Genomic DNA, 21885 nt, shown 5'->3' on the forward strand with positions numbered 1-21885 from the left:
CTCAAGCGTTTCTTACCTCCAAACTGCCATATCTCGCGAACGGATTGACCAATCCGTAAAATTTCTGTTGCATCTGAAAGTAGAAACTCGCCCGATTACAACGGTATGCGTACTTTTCCCCTAGGCCGTTCTAGTTATTCGTTTCGAGCATCAGAACTGCGAAAATTTTGAGTTTCTCAAGCGTTTCTTACCTCCAAACTGCCATATCTCGCGAACTGATTGACCAATCCGCAAAATTTCTGTTGCATCTGAAAGAAGAAACTCGCCCGATTACAACGGTATGCGTACTTTTCCCCTAGACCGTTCCAGTTATTCGTTTCGAGCATCAGAACTGCGAAAATTTTGAGTTTCTCAAGCGTGTCTTCCCTCCAAACTGCCATATCTCGGGAAATGATTGAACAATCCGCAAAATTTCTGTTGCATCTGAAAGTCGAAACTAGCCCGATTACAACGGTATGCGTACTTTTCCCCTAGGCCGTTCTAGTTATTCGTTTCGAGCATCAGAACTGCGAAAATTTTTAGTTTCGCAAGCGTTTCTTACCTCCAAACTGCCATATCTCGCGAACGGATTGACCAATCCGCAAAATTTCTGTTGCATCTGAAAGTAGAAACTCGCCCGATTACAACGGTATGCGTACTTTTCCCCTGGGCCGTTCTAGTTATTCGTTTCGAGCATCAGAACTGCGAAAATTTAGAGTTTCTCACGCGTTTCTTACCTCCAAACTGCCATATCTCGGGAAAGCATTGAACAATCCGCAAAATTTCTGTTGCATCTGAAAGTCGAAACTAGCCCGATTACAACGGTATGCGTACTTTTCCCCTAGGCCGTTCTAGTTATTCGTTTCGAGCATCAGAACTGCGAAAATTTTGAGTTTCTCAAGCGTTTCTTACCTCCAAACTGCCATGTCTCGCGAACGGATTGACCAATCCGCAAAATTTCTGTTGCATCTGAAAGTAGAAACTCGCCCGATTACAACGGTATGCGTACTTTTCCCCTAGGCCGTTCTAGTTATTCGTTTCCAGCATCAGAACTGCGAATATTTTGAGTTTCTCAAGCGTTTCTTACCTCCAAACTGCCATATCTCGCGAACGGATTGACCAATCCGCAAAATTTCTGTTGCATCTGAAAGTAGAAACTCGCCCGATTACAACGGTATGCGTAGTTTTCTCCTAGGCCGTACTAGTTATTCGTTTCGAGCATCAGAACTGCGAAAATTTTGAGTTTCTCAAGCGTTTCTTACATCCAAACTGCCATATCTCACGAACGGATTGGCCAATCCGCAAAATTTCTGTTGCATCTGAAAGTTGAAACTCGCCCGATTACAACGGTATGCGTACTTTTCCCCTAGGCCGTTCTAGTTATTCGTTTCGAGCATCAGAACTGCGAATATTTTGAGTTTCTCAAGCGTTTCTTACCTCCAAACTGCCATAACTCGCGAACGGATTGACCGATCCGCAAAATTTCTGTTGCATCTGAAATTAGAAACTCGCCCGATTACAACGGTATGCGTACTTTTCCCCTAGGCCGTTCTAGTTATTCGTTTCGAGCATCAGAACTGCGAAAATTTCTCGTTTCGCAAGCGTTTCTTACCTCCAAACTGCCATATCTCGCGAACGGATTGACCAATCCGCAAAATTTCTGTTGCATCTGAAAGTAGAAACTCGCCCGATTACAACGGTATGCGTACTTTTCCCCTAGGCCGTTCCAGTTATTCGTTTCGAGCATCAGAACTGCGAAAATTTTGAGTTTCTCAAGCGTTTCTTCCCTCCAAACTGCCATATCTCGGGAAAGGATTGAACAATCCGCAAAATTTCTGTTGCATCTGAAAGTCGAAACTAGCCCGATTACAACGGTATGCGTACTTTTCCCCTAGGCCGTTCTAGTTATTCGTTTCGAGCATCAGAACTGCGAAAATTTTTAGTTTCGCAAGCGCTTCTTACCTCCAAACTGCCATATCTCGCGAACGGATTGACCAATCCGCAAAATTTCTGTTGCATCTGAAAGTAGAAACTCGCCCGATTACAACGGTATGCGTACTTTTCCCCTGGGCCGTTCTAGTTATTCGTTTCGAGCATCAGAACTGCGAAAATTTAGAGTTTCTCAAGCGTTTCTTACCCCCAAACTGCCATATCTCGCGAACGGATTGACCAATTCGCAAAATTTCTGTTGCATCTGAAAGTAGAAACTCGCCCGATTACAACGGTATGCCTACTTTTCCCATAGGCCGTTCTAGTTATTCGTTTCGAGCATCAGAACTGCGAATATTTTGAGTTTCTCAAGCGTTTCTTACCTCCAAACTGCCATATCTCGCGAACGGATTGACCAATCCGCAAAATTTCTGTTGCGTCTGAAAGAAGCAACTCGCCCGATTACAACGGTATGCGTACTTTTCCCCTAAGGCCGTTCTAGTTATTCGTTTAGAGCATCAGAACTGCGAGAATTTTGAGTTCCTCAAGCGTTTCTTACCTCCAAACTACCATATCTCGCGAACGGATTGACCAATCCGCAAAATTTCTGTTGCATCTGAAAGTCGAAACGCGCGCGATTACAACGGTATGCGTACTTTTCCCCTAGGCCGTTCTGGTTATTCGTTTCGAGCATCAGAACTGCGAAATTTTTGAGTTTCTCAAGCGTTTCTTACCTTCAAACTGCCATATCTCGCGAACGGATTGACCAATCCGCAAAATTTCTGTTGCATCTGAAAGTAGAAACTCGCCCGATTACAACGGTATGCGTACTTTTCCCCTAGGCCGTTCTGGTTATTCGTTTCGAGCATCAGAACTGCGAAAATTTTGAGTTTCTCAAGCGTTTCTTACCTCCAAACTGCCATATCTCGGGAAAGGATTGAACAATCCGCAAAATTTCTGTTGCATCTGAAAGTCGAAACTCGCCCGATTACAACGGTATGCGTAGCTTTCTCCTAGGCCGTCCTGGTTATTCGTTTCGAGCATCAGAACTGCGAAAATTTTGAGTTTCTCAAACGTTTCTTACCTCCAAACTGCCATATCTCGCGAACGGATTGACCAATCCGCAAAATATCTGTTGCATCTGAAAGAAGCTACTCGCCCGATTACAACGGTATGCGTACTTTTCCCATAGGCCGTTCTAGTTATTCGTTTCGAGCATCAGAACTGCGAATATTTTGAGTTTCTCAAGCGTTTCTTACCCCCAAACTGCCATATCTCGCGAACGGATTGACCAATTCGCAAAATTTCTGTTGCATCTGAAAGTAGAAACTCGCCCGATTACAACGGTATGCGTAGTTTTCTCCTAGGCCGTTCTAGTTATTCGTTTCGAGCATCAGAACTGCGAAAATTTTGAGTTTCTCAAACGTTTCTTACCTCCAAACTCCCATATCTCGCGAACGGATTGACCAATCCGCAAAATTTCTGTTGCATCTGAAAGAAGCTACTCGCCCGATTACAACGGTATGCGTACTTTTCCCCTAAGCCGTTCCAGTTATTCGTTTCGAGCATCAGAACTGCGAAAATTTTGAGTTTCTCAAGCGTTTCTTACCTCCAAACTGCCATAACTCGCGAACGGATTGACCGATCCGCAAAATTTCTGTTGCATCTGAAATTAGAAACTCGCCCGATTACAACGGTATGCGTACTTTTCCCCTAGGCCGTTCTAGTTATTCGTTTCCAGCATCAGAACTGCGAATATTTTGAGTTTCTCAAGCGTTTCTTACCTCCAAACTGCCATATCTCGCGAACGGATTGACCAATCCGCAAAATTTCTGTTGCATCTGAAAGTAGAAACTCGCCCGATTACAACGGTATGCGTAGTTTTCTCCTAGGCCGTACTAGTTATTCGTTTCGAGCATCAGAACTGCGAAAATTTTGAGTTTCTCAAGCGTTTCTTACATCCAAACTGCCATATCTCACGAACGGATTGGCCAATCCGCAAAATTTCTGTTGCATCTGAAAGTTGAAACTCGCCCGATTACAACGGTATGCGTACTTTTCCCCTAGGCCGTTCTAGTTATTCGTTTCGAGCATCAGAACTGCGAATATTTTGAGTTTCTCAAGCGTTTCTTACCTCCAAACTGCCATAACTCGCGAACGGATTGACCGATCCGCAAAATTTCTGTTGCATCTGAAATTAGAAACTCGCCCGATTACAACGGTATGCGTACTTTTCCCCTAGGCCGTTCTAGTTATTCGTTTCGAGCATCAGAACTGCGAAAATTTCTCGTTTCGCAAGCGTTTCTTACCTCCAAACTGCCATATCTCGCGAACGGATTGACCAATCCGCAAAATTTCTGTTGCATCTGAAAGTAGAAACTCGCCCGATTACAACGGTATGCGTACTTTTCCCCTAGGCCGTTCCAGTTATTCGTTTCGAGCATCAGAACTGCGAAAATTTTGAGTTTCTCAAGCGTTTCTTCCCTCCAAACTGCCATATCTCGGGAAAGGATTGAACAATCCGCAAAATTTCTGTTGCATCTGAAAGTCGAAACTAGCCCGATTACAACGGTATGCGTACTTTTCCCCTAGGCCGTTCTAGTTATTCGTTTCGAGCATCAGAACTGCGAAAATTTTTAGTTTCGCAAGCGCTTCTTACCTCCAAACTGCCATATCTCGCGAACGGATTGACCAATCCGCAAAATTTCTGTTGCATCTGAAAGTAGAAACTCGCCCGATTACAACGGTATGCGTACTATTCCCCTGGGCCGTTCTAGTTATTCGTTTCGAGCATCAGAACTGCGAAAATTTAGAGTTTCTCAAGCGTTTCTTACCCCCAAACTGCCATATCTCGCGAACGGATTGACCAATTCGCAAAATTTCTGTTGCATCTGAAAGTAGAAACTCGCCCGATTACAACGGTATGCCTACTTTTCCCATAGGCCGTTCTAGTTATTCGTTTCGAGCATCAGAACTGCGAATATTTTGAGTTTCTCAAGCGTTTCTTACCTCCAAACTGCCATATCTCGCGAACGGATTGACCAATCCGCAAAATTTCTGTTGCGTCTGAAAGAAGCAACTCGCCCGATTACAACGGTATGCGTACTTTTCCCCTAAGGCCGTTCTAGTTATTCGTTTAGAGCATCAGAACTGCGAGAATTTTGAGTTCCTCAAGCGTTTCTTACCTCCAAACTACCATATCTCGCGAACGGATTGACCAATCCGCAAAATTTCTGTTGCATCTGAAAGTCGAAACGCGCGCGATTACAACGGTATGCGTACTTTTCCCCTAGGCCGTTCTGGTTATTCGTTTCGAGCATCAGAACTGCGAAATTTTTGAGTTTCTCAAGCGTTTCTTACCTTCAAACTGCCATATCTCGCGAACGGATTGACCAATCCGCAAAATTTCTGTTGCATCTGAAAGTAGAAACTCGCCCGATTACAACGGTATGCGTACTTTTCCCCTAGGCCGTTCTGGTTATTCGTTTCGAGCATCAGAACTGCGAAAATTTTGAGTTTCTCAAGCGTTTCTTACCTCCAAACTGCCATATCTCGGGAAAGGATTGAACAATCCGCAAAATTTCTGTTGCATCTGAAAGTCGAAACTCGCCCGATTACAACGGTATGCGTAGCTTTCTCCTAGGCCGTCCTGGTTATTCGTTTCGAGCATCAGAACTGCGAAAATTTTGAGTTTCTCAAACGTTTCTTACCTCCAAACTGCCATATCTCGCGAACGGATTGACCAATCCGCAAAATATCTGTTGCATCTGAAAGAAGCTACTCGCCCGATTACAACGGTATGCGTACTTTTCCCATAGGCCGTTCTAGTTATTCGTTTCGAGCATCAGAACTGCGAATATTTTGAGTTTCTCAAGCGTTTCTTACCCCCAAACTGCCATATCTCGCGAACGGATTGACCAATTCGCAAAATTTCTGTTGCATCTGAAAGTAGAAACTCGCCCGATTACAACGGTATGCGTAGTTTTCTCCTAGGCCGTTCTAGTTATTCGTTTCGAGCATCAGAACTGCGAAAATTTTGAGTTTCTCAAACGTTTCTTACCTCCAAACTCCCATATCTCGCGAACGGATTGACCAATCCGCAAAATTTCTGTTGCATCTGAAAGAAGCTACTCGCCCGATTACAACGGTATGCGTACTTTTCCCCTAAGCCGTTCCAGTTATTCGTTTCGAGCATCAGAACTGCGAAAATTTTGAGTTTCTCAAGCGTTTCTTACCTCCAAACTGCCATAACTCGCGAACGGATTGACCGATCCGCAAAATTTCTGTTGCATCTGAAATTAGAAACTCGCCCGATTACAACGGTATGCGTACTTTTCCCCTAGGCCGTTCTAGTTATTCGTTTCGAGCATCAGAACTGCGAAAATTTCTCGTTTCGCAAGCGTTTCTTACCTCCAAACTGCCATATCTCGCGAACGGATTGACCAATCCGCAAAATTTCTGTTGCATCTGAAAGTAGAAACTCGCCCGATTACAACGGTATGCGTAGTTTTCTCCTAGGCCGTTCCAGTTATTCGTTTCGAGCATCAGAACTGCGAAAATTTTGAGTTTCTCAAGCGTTTCTTCCCTCCAAACTGCCATATCTCGGGAAAGGATTGAACAATCCGCAAAATTTCTGTTGCATCTGAAAGTCGAAACTAGCCCGATTACAACGGTATGCGTACTTTTCCCCTAGGCCGTTCTAGTTATTCGTTTCGAGCATCAGAACTGCGAAAATTTTTAGTTTCGCAAGCGCTTCTTACCTCCAAACTGCCATATCTCGCGAACGGATTGACCAATCCGCAAAATTTCTGTTGCATCTGAAAGTAGAAACTCGCCCGATTACAACGGTATGCGTACTTTTCCCCTGGGCCGTTCTAGTTATTCGTTTCGAGCATCAGAACTGCGAAAATTTAGAGTTTCTCAAGCGTTTCTTACCCCCAAACTGCCATATCTCGCGAACGGATTGACCAATTCGCAAAATTTCTGTTGCATCTGAAAGTAGAAACTCGCCCGATTACAACGGTATGCCTACTTTTCCCATAGGCCGTTCTAGTTATTCGTTTCGAGCATCAGAACTGCGAATATTTTGAGTTTCTCAAGCGTTTCTTACCTCCAAACTGCCATATCTCGCGAACGGATTGACCAATCCGCAAAATTTCTGTTGCGTCTGAAAGAAGCAACTCGCCCGATTACAACGGTATGCGTACTTTTCCCCTAAGGCCGTTCTAGTTATTCGTTTAGAGCATCAGAACTGCGAGAATTTTGAGTTCCTCAAGCGTTTCTTACCTCCAAACTACCATATCTCGCGAACGGATTGACCAATCCGCAAAATTTCTGTTGCATCTGAAAGTCGAAACGCGCGCGATTACAACGGTATGCGTACTTTTCCCCTAGGCCGTTCTGGTTATTCGTTTCGAGCATCAGAACTGCGAAATTTTTGAGTTTCTCAAGCGTTTCTTACCTTCAAACTGCCATATCTCGCGAACGGATTGACCAATCCGCAAAATTTCTGTTGCATCTGAAAGTAGAAACTCGCCCGATTACAACGGTATGCGTACTTTTCCCCTAGGCCGTTCTGGTTATTCGTTTCGAGCATCAGAACTGCGAAAATTTTGAGTTTCTCAAGCGTTTCTTACCTCCAAACTGCCATATCTCGGGAAAGGATTGAACAATCCGCAAAATTTCTGTTGCATCTGAAAGTCGAAACTCGCCCGATTACAACGGTATGCGTAGCTTTCTCCTAGGCCGTCCTGGTTATTCGTTTCGAGCATCAGAACTGCGAAAATTTTGAGTTTCTCAAACGTTTCTTACCTCCAAACTGCCATATCTCGCGAACGGATTGACCAATCCGCAAAATATCTGTTGCATCTGAAAGAAGCTACTCGCCCGATTACAACGGTATGCGTACTTTTCCCATAGGCCGTTCTAGTTATTCGTTTCGAGCATCAGAACTGCGAATATTTTGAGTTTCTCAAGCGTTTCTTACCCCCAAACTGCCATATCTCGCGAACGGATTGACCAATTCGCAAAATTTCTGTTGCATCTGAAAGTAGAAACTCGCCCGATTACAACGGTATGCGTAGTTTTCTCCTAGGCCGTTCTAGTTATTCGTTTCGAGCATCAGAACTGCGAAAATTTTGAGTTTCTCAAACGTTTCTTACCTCCAAACTCCCATATCTCGCGAACGGATTGACCAATCCGCACAATTTCTGTTGCATCTGAAAGAAGCTACTCGCCCGATTACAACGGTATGCGTACTTTTCCCCTAAGCCGTTCCAGTTATTCGTTTCGAGCATCAGAACTGCGAAAATTTTGAGTTTCTCAAGCGTTTCTTACCTCCAAACTGCCATATCTCGGGAAAGGATTGAACAATCCGCAAAATTTCTATTGCATCTGAAAGTCGAAACTCGCCCGATTACAACGGTATGCGTAGCTTTCTCCTAGGCCGTTCTAGTTATTCGTTTCGAGCATCAGAACTGCGAAAATTTTGAGTTTCTCAAGCATTTCTTACCTCCAAACGGCCATATCTCGCGAACGGATTGACCAATCCGCAAAATTTCTGTTGCGTCTGAAAGTAGAAACTCGCCCGATTACAACGGTGTGCGTACTTTTCCCCTAGGCCGTTCTAGTTATTCGTTTCGAGTATCAGAACTGCGAAATTTTTGAGTTTCTCAAGCGTTTCTTACCTTCAAACTGCCATATCTCGCGAAAGGATTGACCAATCCGCAAAATTTCTGTTGCATCTGAAAGAAGCTACTCGCCCGATTACAACGGTATGCGTACTTTTCCCCTAGGCCGTTCCAGTTATTCGTTTCGAGCATCAGAACTGCGAAAATTTTGAGTTTCTCAAGCGTTTCTTACCTCCAAACTGCCATATCTCGGGAAAGAATTGAACAATCCGCAAAATTTCTGTTGCATCTGAAAGTCGAAACTCGCCCGATTACAACGGTATGCGTAGCTTTCTCCTAGGCCGTCCTGGTTATTCGTTTCGAGCATCAGAACTGCGAAAATTTTGAGTTTCTCAAACGTTTCTTACCTCCAAACTGCCATATCTCGCGAACGGATTGACCAATCCGCAAAATTTCTGTTGCATCTGAAAGAAGCTACTCGCCCGATTACAACGGTATGCGTACTTTTCCCCTAGGCCGTTCCAGTTATTCGTTTCGAGCATCAGAACTGCGAAAATTTTGAGTTTCTCAAGCGTTTCTTACCTCCAAACTGCCATATCTCGGGAAAGGATTGAACAATCCGCAAAATTTCTGTTGCATCTGAAAGTCGAAACTCGCCCGATTACAACGGTATGCGTAGCTTTCTCCTAGGCCGTCCTGGTTATTCGTTTCGAGCATCAGAACTGCGAAAATTTTGAGTTTCTCAAACGTTTCTTACCTCCAAACTGCCATATCTCGCGAACGGATTGACCAATCCGCAAAATATCTGTTGCATCTGAAAGAAGCTACTCGCCCGATTACAACGGTATGCGTACTTTTCCCATAGGCCGTTCTAGTTATTCGTTTCGAGCATCAGAACTGCGAATATTTTGAGTTTCTCAAGCGTTTCTTACCCCCAAACTGCCATATCTCGCGAACGGATTGACCAATTCGCAAAATTTCTGTTGCATCTGAAAGTAGAAACTCGCCCGATTACAACGGTATGCGTAGTTTTCTCCTAGGCCGTTCTAGTTATTCGTTTCGAGCATCAGAACTTCGAAAATTTTGAGTTTCTCAAGCGTTTCTTACCTCCAAACTGCTATATCTCGCGAACGGATTGACCAATCCGCAAAATTTCTGTTGCATCTGAAAGTAGAAACTCGCCCGATTACAACGGTATGCGTACTTTTCCCATAGGCCGTTCTAGTTATTCGTTTCGAGCATCAGAACTGCGAATATTTTGAGTTTCTCAAGCGTTTCTTACCTCCAAACTGCCATATCTCGCGAACGGATTGACCAATCCGCAAAATTTCTGTTGCGTCTGAAAGAAGCAACTCGCCCGATTACAACGGTATGCGTACTTTTCCCCTAAGGCCGTTCTAGTTATTCGTTTAGAGCATCAGAACTGCGAGAATTTTGAGTTCCTCAAGCGTTTCTTACCTCCAAACTACCATATCTCGCGAACGGATTGACCAATCCGCAAAATTTCTGTTGCATCTGAAAGTCGAAACGCGCACGATTACAACGGTATGCGTACTTTTCCCCTAGGCCGTTCTGGTTATTCGTTTCGAGCATCAGAACTGCGAAATTTTTGAGTTTCTCAAGCGTTTCTTACCTCCAAACTGCCATATCTCGCGAACGGATTGACCAATCCGTAAAATTTCTGCTGCATCTGAAAGAAGAAACTCGTCCGATTACAACGGTATGCGTACTTTTCCCCTAGGCCGTTCTAGTTATTCGTTTCGAGCATCAGAACTGCGAAAATTTTGAGTTTCTCAAGCATTTCTTACCTCCAAACTACCATATCTCGCGAACGGATTGACCAATCCGCAAAATTTCTGTTGCATCTGAAAGTCGAAACGCGCGCGATTACAACGGTATGCGTACTTTTCCCCTAGGCCGTTCTGGTTATTCGTTTCGAGCATCAGAACTTCGAAAATTTTGAGTTTCTCAAGCGTTTCTTACCTCCAAACTGCTATATCTCGCGAACGGATTGACCAATCCGCAAAATTTCTGTTGCATCTGAAAGTAGAAACTCGCCCGATTACAACGGTATGCGTACCTTTCCCATAGGCCGTTCTAGTTATTCGTTTCGAGCATCAGAACTGCGAATATTTTGAGTTTCTCAAGCGTTTCTTACCTCCAAACTGCCATATCTCGCGAACGGATTGACCAATCCGCAAAATTTCTGTTGCGTCTGAAAGAAGCAACTCGCCCGATTACAACGGTATGCGTACTTTTCCCCTAAGGCCGTTCTAGTTATTCGTTTAGAGCATCAGAACTGCGAGAATTTTGAGTTCCTCAAGCGTTTCTTACCTCCAAACTACCATATCTCGCGAACGGATTGACCAATCCGCAAAATTTCTGTTGCATCTGAAAGTCGAAACGCGCGCGATTACAACGGTATGCGTACTTTTCCCCTAGGCCGTTCTGGTTATTCGTTTCGAGCATCAGAACTGCGAAATTTTTGAGTTTCTCAAGCGTTTCTTACCTCCAAACTGCCATATCTCGCGAACGGATTGACCAATCCGTAAAATTTCTGCTGCATCTGAAAGAAGAAACTCGTCCGATTACAACGGTATGCGTACTTTTCCCCTAGGCCGTTCTAGTTATTCGTTTCGAGCATCAGAACTGCGAAAATTTTGAGTTTCTCAAGCATTTCTTACCTCCAAACGGCCATATCTCGCGAACGGATTGACCAATCCGCAAAATTTCTGTTGCGTCTGAAAGAAGCTACTCGCCCGATTACAACGGTATGCGTACTTTTCCCATAGGCCGTTCTAGTTATTCGTTTCGAGCATCAGAACTGCGAATATTTTGAGTTTCTCAAGCGTTTCTTACCTCCAAACTGCCATATCTCGCGAACGGATTGACCAATCCGCAAAATTTCTGTTGCGTCTGAAAGAAGCAACTCGCCCGATTACAACGGTATGCGTACTTTTCCCCTAAGGCCGTTCTAGTTATTCGTTTAGAGCATCAGAACTGCGAGAATTTTGAGTTCCTCAAGCGTTTCTTACCTCCAAACTACCATATCTCGCGAACGGATTGACCAATCCGCAAAATTTCTGTTGCATCTGAAAGTCGAAACGCGCACGATTACAACGGTATGCGTACTTTTCCCCTAGGCCGTTCTGGTTATTCGTTTCGAGCATCAGAACTGCGAAATTTTTGAGTTTCTCAAGCGTTTCTTACCTCCAAACTGCCATATCTCGCGAACGGATTGACCAATCCGTAAAATTTCTGCTGCATCTGAAAGAAGAAACTCGTCCGATTACAACGGTATGCGTACTTTTCCCCTAGGCCGTTCTAGTTATTCGTTTCGAGCATCAGAACTGCGAAAATTTTGAGTTTCTCAAGCATTTCTTACCTCCAAACTACCATATCTCGCGAACGGATTGACCAATCCGCAAAATTTCTGTTGCATCTGAAAGTCGAAACGCGCGCGATTACAACGGTATGCGTACTTTTCCCCTAGGCCGTTCTGGTTATTCGTTTCGAGCATCAGAACTTCGAAAATTTTGAGTTTCTCAAGCGTTTCTTACCTCCAAACTGCTATATCTCGCGAACGGATTGACCAATCCGCAAAATTTCTGTTGCATCTGAAAGTAGAAACTCGCCCGATTACAACGGTATGCGTACCTTTCCCATAGGCCGTTCTAGTTATTCGTTTCGAGCATCAGAACTGCGAATATTTTGAGTTTCTCAAGCGTTTCTTACCTCCAAACTGCCATATCTCGCGAACGGATTGACCAATCCGCAAAATTTCTGTTGCGTCTGAAAGAAGCAACTCGCCCGATTACAACGGTATGCGTACTTTTCCCCTAAGGCCGTTCTAGTTATTCGTTTAGAGCATCAGAACTGCGAGAATTTTGAGTTCCTCAAGCGTTTCTTACCTCCAAACTACCATATCTCGCGAACGGATTGACCAATCCGCAAAATTTCTGTTGCATCTGAAAGTCGAAACGCGCGCGATTACAACGGTATGCGTACTTTTCCCCTAGGCCGTTCTGGTTATTCGTTTCGAGCATCAGAACTGCGAAATTTTTGAGTTTCTCAAGCGTTTCTTACCTCCAAACTGCCATATCTCGCGAACGGATTGACCAATCCGTAAAATTTCTGCTGCATCTGAAAGAAGAAACTCGTCCGATTACAACGGTATGCGTACTTTTCCCCTAGGCCGTTCTAGTTATTCGTTTCGAGCATCAGAACTGCGAAAATTTTGAGTTTCTCAAGCATTTCTTACCTCCAAACGGCCATATCTCGCGAACGGATTGACCAATCCGCAAAATTTCTGTTGCGTCTGAAAGAAGCTACTCGCCCGATTACAACGGTATGCGTACTTTTCCCCTAGGCCGTTCCAGTTATTCGTTTCGAGCATCAGAACTGCGAAAATTTTGAGTTTCTCAAGCGTTTCTTACCTCCAAACTGCCATATCTCGGGAAAGGATTGAACAATCCGCAAAATTTCTGTTGCATGTGAAAGTCGAAACTCGCCCGATTACAACGGTATGCGTACTTTTCCCATAGGCCGTTCTAGTTATTCGTTTCGAGCATCAGAACTGCGAATATTTTGAGTTTCTCAAGCGTTTCTTACCTCCAAACTGCCATATCTCGCGAACGGATTGACCAATCCGCAAAATTTCTGTTGCGTCTGAAAGAAGCAACTCGCCCGATTACAACGGTATGCGTACTTTTCCCCTAAGGCCGTTCTAGTTATTCGTTTAGAGCATCAGAACTGCGAATATTTTGAGTTTCTCAAGCGTTTCTTACCCCCAAACTGCCATATCTCGCGAACGGATTGACCAATTCGCAAAATTTCTGTTGCATCTGAAAGTAGAAACTCGCCCGATTACAACGGTATGCGTAGTTTTCTCCTATGCCGTTCTAGTTATTCGTTTCGAGCATCAGAACTTCGAAAATTTTGAGTTTCTCAAGCGTTTCTTACCTCCAAACTGCTATATCTCGCGAACGGATTGACCAATCCGCAAAATTTCTGTTGCATCTGAAAGTAGAAACTCGCCCGATTACAACGGTAAGCGTACTTTTCCCATAGGCCGTTCTAGTTATTCGTTTCGAGCATCAGAACTGCGAATATTTTGAGTTTCTCAAGCGTTTCTTACCTCCAAACTGCCATATCTCGCGAACGGATTGACCAATCCGCAAAATTTCTGTTGCGTCTGAAAGAAGCAACTCGCCCGGTTACAACGGTATGCGTACTTTTCCCCTAAGGCCGTTCTAGTTATTCGTTTAGAGCATCAGAACTGCGAGAATTTTGAGTTCCTCAAGCGTTTCTTACCTCCAAACTACCATATCTCGCGAACGGATTGACCAATCCGCAAAATTTCTGTTGCATCTGAAAGTCGAAACGCGCGCGATTACAACGGTATGCGTACTTTTCCCCTAGGCAGTTCTGGTTATTCGTTTCGAGCATCAGAACTGCGAAATTTTTGAGTTTCTCAAGCGTTTCTTACCTCCAAACTGCCATATCTCGCGAACGGATTGACCAATCCGTAAAATTTCTGCTGCATCTGAAAGAAGAAACTCGTCCGATTACAACGGTATGCGTACTTTTCCCCTAGGCCGTTCTAGTTATTCGTTTCGAGCATCAGAACTGCGAAAATTTTGAGTTTCTCAAGCATTTCTTACCTCCAAACGGCCATATCTCGCGAACGGATTGACCAATCCGCAAAATTTCTGTTGCGTCTGAAAGAAGCTACTCGCCCGATTACAACGGTATGCGTACTTTTCCCCTAGGCCGTTCCAGTTAGTCGTTTCGAGCATCAGAACTGCGAAAATTTTGAGTTTCTCAAGCGTTTCTTACCTCCAAACTGCCATATCTCGGGAAAGGATTGAACAATCCGCAAAATTTCTGTTGCATCTGAAAGTCGAAACTCGCCCGATTACAACGGTATGCGTAGCTTTCTCCTAGGCCGTCCTGGTTATTTGTTTCGAGCATCAGAACTGCGAAAATTTTGAGTTTCTCAAACGTTTCTTACCTCCAAACTGCCATATCTCGCGAACGGATTGACCAATCCGCAAAATTTCTGTTGCATCTGAAAGAAGCTACTCGCCCGATTACAACGGTATGCGTACTTTTCCCCTAGGCCGTTCCAGTTATTCGTTTCGAGCATCAGAACTGCGAAAATTTTGAGTTTCTCAAGCGTTTCTTACCTCCAAACTGCCATATCTCGGGAAAGGATTGAACAATCCGCAAAATTTCTGTTGCATCTGAAAGTCGAAACTCGCCCGATTACAACGGTATGCGTAGCTTTCTCCTAGGCCGTCCTGGTTATTCGTTTCAAGCATCAGAACTGCGAAAATTTTGAGTTTCTCAAACGTTTCTTACCTCCAAACTGCCATATCTCGCGAACGGATTGACCAATCCGCAAAATTTCTGTTGCATCTGAAAGTCGAAACTCGCCCGATTACAACGGTATGCGTAGCTTTCTCCTAGGCCGTCCTGGTTATTCGTTTCGAGCATCAGAACTGCGAAAATTTTGAGTTTCTCAAACGTTTCTTACCTCCAAACTGCCATATCTCGCGAACGGATTGACCAATCCGCAAAATTTCTGTTGCATCTGAAAGAAGCTACTCGCCCGATTACAACGGTATGCGTACTTTTCCCCTAGGCCGTTCCAGTTATTCGTTTCGAGCATCAGAACTGCGAAAATTTTGAGTTTCTCAAGCGTTTCTTACCTCCAAACTGCCATATCTCGGGAAAGGATTGAACAATCCGCAAAATTTCTGTTGCATCTGAAAGTCGAAACTCGCCCGATTACAACGGTATGCGTAGCTTTCTCCTAGGCCGTCCTGGTTATTCGTTTCAAGCATCAGAACTGCGAAAATTTTGAGTTTCTCAAACGTTTCTTACCTCCAAACTGCCATATCTCGCGAACGGATTGACCAATCCGCAAAATTTCTGTTGCATCTGAAAGTCGAAACTCGCCCGATTACAACGGTATGCGTAGCTTTCTCCTAGGCCGTCCTGGTTATTCGTTTCGAGCATCAGAACTGCGAAAATTTTGAGTTTCTCAAACGTTTCTTACCTCCAAACTGCCATATCTCGCGAACGGATTGACCAATCCGCAAAATTTCTGTTGCATCTGAAAGAAGCTACTCGCCCGATTACAACGGTATGCGTACTTTTCCCATAGGCCGTTCTAGTTATTCGTTTCGAGCATCAGAACTGCGAATATTTTGAGTTTCTCAAGCGTTTCTTACCCCCAAACTGCCATATCTCGCGAACGGATTGACCAATTCGCAAAATTTCTGTTGCATCTGAAAGTAGAAACTCGCCCGATTACAACGGTATGCGTAGTTTTCTCCTAGGCCGTTCTAGTTATTCGTTTCGAGCATCAGAACTTCGAAAATTTTGAGTTTCTCAAGCGTTTCTTACCTCCAAACTGCTATATCTCGCGAACGGATTGACCAATCCGCAAAATTTCTGTTGCATCTGAAAGTAGAAACTCGCCCGATTACAACGGTATGCGTACTTTTCCCATAGGCCGTTCTAGTTATTCGTTTCGAGCATCAGAACTGCGAATATTTTGAGTTTCTCAAGCGTTTCTTACCTCCAAACTGCCATATCTCGCGAACGGATTGACCAATCCGCAAAATTTCTGTTGCATCTGAAAGTCGAAACGCGCGCGATTACAACGGTATGCGTACTTTTCCCCTAGGCCGTTCTGGTTATTCGTTTCGAGCATCAGAACTTCGAAAATTTTGAGTTTCTCAAGCGTTTCTTACCTCCAAACTGCTATATCTCGCGAACGGATTGACCAATCCGCAAAATTTCTGTTGCATCTGAAAGTCGAAACGCGCGCGATTACAACGGTATGCGTACTTTTCCCCTAGGCCGTTCCAGTTATTCGTTTCGAGCATCAGAACTGCGAAAATTTTGAGTTTCTCAAGCGTTTCTTACCTCCAAACTGCCATATCTCGGGAAAGGATTGAACAATCCGCAAAATTTCTGTTGCATCCGAAAGTCGAAACTCGCCCGATTACAACGGTATGCGTAGCTTTCTCCTAGGCCGTCCTGGTTATTCGTTTCGAGCATCAGAACTGCGAAAATTTTGAGTTTCTCAAACGTTTCTTACCTCCAAACTGCCATATCTCGCGAACGGATTGACCAATCCGCAAAATTTCTGTTGCGTCTGAAAGAAGCAACTCGCCCGATTACAACGGTATGCGTACTTTTCCCCTAAGGCCGTTCTAGTTATTCGTTTCGAGCATCAGAACTGCGAGAATTTTGAGTTCCTCAAGCGTTTCTTACCTCCAAACTACCATATCTCGTGAACGGATTGACCAATCCGCAAAATTTCTGTTGCATCTGAAAGTCGAAACGCGCGCGATTACAACGGTATGCGTACTTTTCCCCTAGGCCGTTCTGGTTATTCGTTTCGAGCATCAGAACTGCGAAATTTTTGAGTTTCTCAAGCGTTTCTTACCTCCAAACTGCCATATCTCGCGAACGGAATGACCAATCCGTAAAATTTCTGCTGCATCTGAAAGAAGAAACTCGCCCGATTACAACGGTGTGCGTACTTTTCCCCTAGGCCGTTCTAGTTATTCGTTTCGAGTATCAGAACTGCGAAAATTTTGAGTTTCTCAAGCGTTTCTTACCTCCAAACTGCCATATCTCGGGAAAGGATTGAACAATCCGCAAAATTTCTGTTGCATCTGAAAGTCGAAACTCGCCCGATTACAACGGTATGCGTAGCTTTCTCCTAGGCCGTCCTGGTTATTCGTTTCGAGCATCAGAACTGTGAAAATTTTGAGTTTCTCAAACGTTTCTTACCTCCAAACTGCCATATCTCGCGAACGGATTGACCAATCCGCAAAATTTCTGTTGCATCTGAAAGAAGCTACTCGCCCGATTACAACGGTATGCGTACTTTTCCCCTAGGCCGTTCCAGTTATTCGTTTCGAGCATCAGAACTGCGAAAATTTTGAGTTTCTCAAGCGTTTCTTACCTCCAAACTGCCATATCTCGGGAAAGGATTGAACAATCCGCAAAATTTCTGTTGCATCTGAAAGTCGAAACTCGCCCGATTACAACGGTATGCGTAGCTTTCTCCTAGGCCGTCCTAGTTATTCCTTTCGAGCATCAGAACTGCGAAAATTTTGAGTTTCTCAAACGTTTCTTACCTCCAAACTGCCATATCTCGCGAACGGATTGACCAATCCGCAAAATTTCTGTTGCACCTGAAAGAAGAAACTCGCCCGATTACAACGGTATGCGTACTTTTCCCCTAGGCCGTTCTAGTTATTCGTTTCGAGCATCAGAACTGCGAAAATTTTGAGTTTCTCAAGCGTTTCTTACCTCGAAACTGCCATATCTCGCGAACGGATTGACCAATCCGCAAAATTTTTGTTGCATCTGAAAGTAGAAACTCGCCCGATTACAACGGTATGCGTACTTTTCCCCTAGGCCGTTCTGGTTATTCGTTTCGAGCATCAGAACTGCGAAATTTTTGAGTTTCTCAAGCGTTTCTTACCTCCAAACTGCCATATCTCGCGAACGGATTGACCAATCCGTAAAATTTCTGCTGCATCTGAAAGAAGAAACTCGTCCGATTACAACGGTATGCGTACTTTTCCCCTAGGCCGTTCTAGTTATTCGTTTCGAGCATCAGAACTGCGAAAATTTTGAGTTTCTCAAGCATTTCTTACCTCCAAACGGCCATATCTCGCGAACGGATTGACCAATCCGCAAAATTTCTGTTGCGTCTGAAAGTAGAAACTCGCCCGATTACAACGGTGTGCGTACTTTTCCCCTAGGCCGTTCTAGTTATTCGTTTCGAGTATCAGAACTGCGAAATTTTTGAGTTTCTCAAGCGTTTCTTACCTTCAAACTGCCATATCTCGCGAACGGATTGACCAATCCGCAAAATTTCTGTTGCATCTGAAAGAAGCTACTCGCCCGATTACAACGGTATGCGTACTTTTCCCCTAGGCCGTTCCAGTTATTCGTTTCGAGCATCAGAACTGCGAAAATTTTGAGTTTCTCAAGCGTTTCTTACCTCCAAACTGCCATATCTCGGGAAAGGTTTGAACAATCCGCAAAATTTCTGTTGCATCTGAAAGTCGAAACTCGCCCGATTACAACGGTATGCGTAGCTTTCTCCTAGGCCGTCCTGGTTATTCGTTTCGAGCATCAGAACTGCGAAAATTTTGAGTTTCTCAAACGTTTCTTACCTCCAAACTGCCATATCTCGCGAACGGATTGACCAATCCGCAAAATTTCTGTTGCATCTGAAAGAAGCTACTCGCCCGATTACAACGGTATGCGTACTTTTCCCCTAGGCCGTTCCAGTTATTCGTTTCGAGCATCAGAACTGCGAAAATTTTGAGTTTCTCAAGCGTTTCTTACCTCCAAACTGCCATATCTCGGGAAAGGATTGAACAATCCGCAAAATTTCTGTTGCATCTGAAAGTCGAAACTCGCCCGATTACAACGGTATGCGTAGCTTTCTCCTAGGCCGTCCTAGTTATTCGTTTCGAGCATCAGAACTGCGAAAATTTTGAGTTTCTCAAACGTTTCTTACCTCCAAACTGCCATATCTCGCGAACGGATTGACCAATCCGCAAAATTTCTGTTGCACCTGAAAGAAGAAACTCGCCGGATTACAACGGTATGCGTACTTTTCCCCTAGGCCGTTCTAGTTATTCGTTTCGAGCATCAGAACTGCGAAAATTTTGAGTTTCTCAAGCGTTTCTTACCTCCAAACTGCCATATCTCGCGAACGGATTGACCAATCCGCAAAATTTTTGTTGCATCTGAAAGTAGAAACTCGCCCGATTACAACGGTATGCGTACTTTTCCCCTAGGCCGTTCCAGTTATTCGTTTCGAGCATCAGAACTGCGAAAATTTTGAGTTTCTCAAGCGTTTCTTACCTCCAAACTGCCATATCTCGCGAACGGATTGACCAATCTGCAAAATTTCTGTTGCATCTGAAAGTAGAAACTCGCCCGATTTCAACGGTATGCGTACTTTTCCCCTACGCCGTTCCAGTTATTCGTTTCGAGCAACAGAACTGCGAAAATTTTGAGTTTCTCAAGCGTTTCTTACCTCCAAACTGCCATATCTCGCGAACGGATTGACCAATCCGCAAAATTTCTGTTGCGTCTGAAAGTAGAAACTCGCCCGATTACAACGGTGTGCGTACTTTTCCCCTAGGCCGTTCTAGTTATTCGTTTCGAGCATCAGAACTGCGAAAATTTTGAGTTTCTCAAGCGTTTCTTACCTCCAAACTGCCATATCTCGGGAAAGGATTGAACAATCCGCAAAATTTCTGTTGCATCTGAAAGTCGAAACTCGCCCGATTACAACGGTATGCGTAGCTTTCTCCTAGGCCGTCCTGGTTATTCGTTTCGAGCATCAGAACTGCGAAAATTTTGAGTTTCTCAAACGTTTCTTACCTCCAAACTGCCATATCTCGCGAACGGATTGGCCAATCCGCAAAATTTCTGATGCATCTGAAAGAAGCTACTCGCCCGATTACAACGGTATGCGTACTTTTCCCCTAGGCCGTTCCAGTTATTCGTTTCGAGCATCAGAACTGCGAAAATTTTGAGTTTCTCAAGCGTTTCTTACCTCCAAACTGCCATATCTCGGGAAAGGATTGAACAATCCGCAAAATTTCTGTTGCATCTGAAAGTCGAAACTCGCCCGATTACAACGGTATGCGTAGCTTTCTCCTAGGCCGTCCTAGTTATTCGTTTCGAGCATCAGGACTGCGAAAATTTTGAGTTTCTCAAACGTTTCTTACCTCCAAACTGCCATATCTCGCGAACGGATTGACCAATCCGCAAAATTTCTGTTGCACCTGAAAGAAGAAACTCGCCGGATTACAACGGTATGCGTACTTTTCCCCTAGGCCGTTCTAGTTATTCGTTTCGAGCATCAGAACTGCGAAAATTTTGAGTTTCTCAAGCGTTTCTTACCTCCAAACTGCCATATCTCGCGAACGGATTGACCAATCCGCAAAATTTTTGTTGCATCTGAAAGTAGAAACTCGCCCGATTACAACGGTATGCGTACTTTTCCCCTAGGCCGTTCCAGTTATTCGTTTCGAGCATCAGAACTGCGAAAATTTTGAGTTTCTCAAGCGTTTCTTACCTCCAAACTGCCATATCTCGCGAACGGATTGACCAATCTGCAAAATTTCTGTTGCATCTGAAAGTAGAAACTCGCCCGATTACAACGGTATGCGTACTTTTCCCCTAGGCCGTTCCAGTTATTCGTTTCGAGCAACAGAACTGCGAAAATTTTGAGTTTCTCAAGCGTTTCTTACCTCCAAACTGCCATATCTCGCGAACGGATTGACCAATCCGCAAAATTTCTGTTGCATCTGAAAGTCGAAACTCGCCCGATTACAACGGTGTGCATACTTTTCCCCTAGGCCGTTCTAGTTATTCGTTTCGAGCATCAGAACTGCGAAAATTTTGAGTTTCTCAAGCGTTTCTTACCTCCAAACTGCCATATCTCGCGAACGGATTGACCAATCTGCAAAATTTCTGTTGCATCTGAAAGTAGAAACTCGCCCGATTTCAACGGTATGCGTACTTTTCCCCTAGGCCGTTCCAGTTATTCGTTTCGAGCATCAGAACTGCGAAATTTTTGAGTTTCTCAAGCGTTTCTTACCTCCAAACTGCCATATCTCGCGAACGGATTGACCAATCCGCAAAATTTCTGTTGCATCTGAAAGAAGAAACTCGCCCGATTACAACGGTATGCGTACTTTTCCCCTAGGCCGGTCTAGTTATTCGTTTCGAGCATCAGAACTGCGAAATTTTTGAGTTTCTCAAGCGTTTCTTACCTCCAAACTGCCATATCTCGCGAACGGATTGACCAATCCGCTAAATTTCTATTGAATCTGAAAGAAGAAACTCGCCCGATTACAACGGTATGCGTACTTTTCCCCTAGGCCGTTCTAGTTATTCGTTTCTAGCATCAGAACTGCGAAAATTTTGAGTTTCTCAAGCGTTTCTTACCTCCAAACTGCCATATCTCGGGAAAGGATTGAACAATCCGCAAAATTTCTGTTGCATCTGAAAGTCGATACTTGCCCGATTACAAAGGTATACGTACTTTTCCCCTACGCCGTTCCAGTTATTCGTTTCGAGCATCAGAACTGCGAAAATTTTGAGTTTCTCAAGCGTTTCTTACCTCCAAACTGCCATATCTCGCGAACGGATTGACCAATCCGCAAAATTTCTGTTGCATCTGAAAGAAGCAACTCGCCCGATTACAACGGTATGCGTACTTTTCCCCTAGGCCGTTCTAGTTATTCGTTTCGAGCATCAGAACTGCGAAATTTTTGAGTTT

This window comes from Ptiloglossa arizonensis, chromosome 12 (genome assembly GCF_051014685.1).
Source record: "Ptiloglossa arizonensis isolate GNS036 chromosome 12, iyPtiAriz1_principal, whole genome shotgun sequence".
NCBI lineage: Eukaryota > Metazoa > Arthropoda > Insecta > Hymenoptera > Colletidae > Ptiloglossa > Ptiloglossa arizonensis.